At 64.5% G+C, this 1,413-nt stretch overlaps 1 long non-coding RNA gene across 1 annotated transcript in view; it reads left to right on the top strand.

Moving 5' to 3' along the window:
- Positions 1–119: 119 nt before the first annotated feature.
- The window catches only part of LOC107307218, a 4,263-nt gene continuing 2,969 nt past the window's right edge, over positions 120–1,413 (top strand). The window contains exon 1 of the long non-coding RNA XR_001552358.2: positions 120–1,101. This is a non-coding gene — a long non-coding RNA (uncharacterized LOC107307218). The remainder of the gene's footprint in view (positions 1,102–1,413) is intronic.

The following is a 1,413-nucleotide window of genomic DNA, read 5'->3' as shown; positions in this document are numbered from 1 at the left end:
TGGGGCAGCCCTATGGGGCTGTCATATGGGGTGCTCTATGGGGATGCTCTATGGGGCGGAGTTATGGGGCAGCCCTATGGGGCTGTCATATGGGGCTGCTCTATGGGGATGCTCTATGGGGCGGAGTTATGGGGCAGCCCTATGGGGCTGTCATATGGGGCTGCTCTATGGGGCAGCCCTATAGGGCAGCGTTATGGGGAGGAGCTATGAGGCTGCTCTATGGGGCAGAGCTATGGGGCAGCCCTATGGGGCGACCGTGTCCCTATGGGGCGGACTTATGGGGCAGCCCTATAGGGCGACCCTATGGAGCTGTTCTATAGGGCGGCGCTATGGGGCAGCCCTATGGGACGGAGTTATGGGGCAGCCCTATAGGGCGGCGCTATAGGGCGGCTCTATAGGGCGTCGCTATGGGGCGGCGCTATGGGGCTGCCGTATGGGGTAACCCTATGGGGCGGCTCTATAGGGCGGCGCTATGGGGCGGCTCTGTCCCTATGGGGCAACCCTATGGGGCGGCGCTATGGGGCGGACCTGTCCCTATGGGGCGGAGTTATGGGGCAGCCCTATAGGGCTGTCATATGGGGCTGCTCTATGGGGCGGCCCTATAGGGCGGAGCTATGGGGCGGCGCTATGGGGCACCCCTATGGGGCGGACCTGTCCCTATGGGGCGGTTCTATGGGGCAGAGCTATGGGGCGGCTCTATAGGGCATCGCTATGGGGCGGCCGTGTCCCTATGGGGCAACCCTATGGGGCAGCCCTATGGGGCGGCCCTGTCCCTATGGGGCGGTTCTATGGGGCGGCTCTATAGGGCGGCGCTATGGGGCGGCCCTGTCCCTATGGGGCAACCCTATGGGGCGGCGCTATGGGGCGGCTCTATAGGGCGTCGCTATGGGGCGGCCGTGTCCTTATAGCGCCCCATAATGCGGGGGCGGTGGGGGAACCCGTTGGGTGAGTGTTGCCTCCGCCCCACACATCCCGCCCCATAGAATCCTATGGAGCCCATGGCTGCCCCACACATCGCCTTCAGCCTCCTCTTCCTCTGCCCCATAGCAGCCGCTCTGCCCCACTGCGACGGGGACGGATGGGAGAACGGAGCACGGACAGGTGGGGGATAACGGTGGGGCTGCCCCATAAGTGTGGGGCAGAGCTGAGATGTGGGGCTGCCCCATAAGTGTGGGGCTGAGTTAAGGTGTGGGGCTGCCCCATAAGTGTGGGGCTGAGCTGAGATGTGGGGCTGCCCCATAAGTGTGGGGCTGAGTTAAGGTGTGGGGCTGCCCCATAAGTGTGGGGCTGAGCTGAGATGTGGGGCATAGCTGAGGTGTGGGGCTGCCCCATAAGTGTGGGGCTGAGGACTGGGGGGGACCCATAAGTGTGGGGCTGAGGACTGGGGGGGACCCATAAGTGTGGGGCTGCCCC

The sequence above is a fragment of the Coturnix japonica genome, unplaced genomic scaffold, assembly GCF_001577835.2.
Source record: "Coturnix japonica isolate 7356 unplaced genomic scaffold, Coturnix japonica 2.1 chrUnrandom512, whole genome shotgun sequence".
NCBI classification, from domain to species: Eukaryota; Metazoa; Chordata; class Aves; order Galliformes; family Phasianidae; genus Coturnix; species Coturnix japonica.
This window is presented reverse-complemented; position numbering and strand designations above follow the sequence as displayed.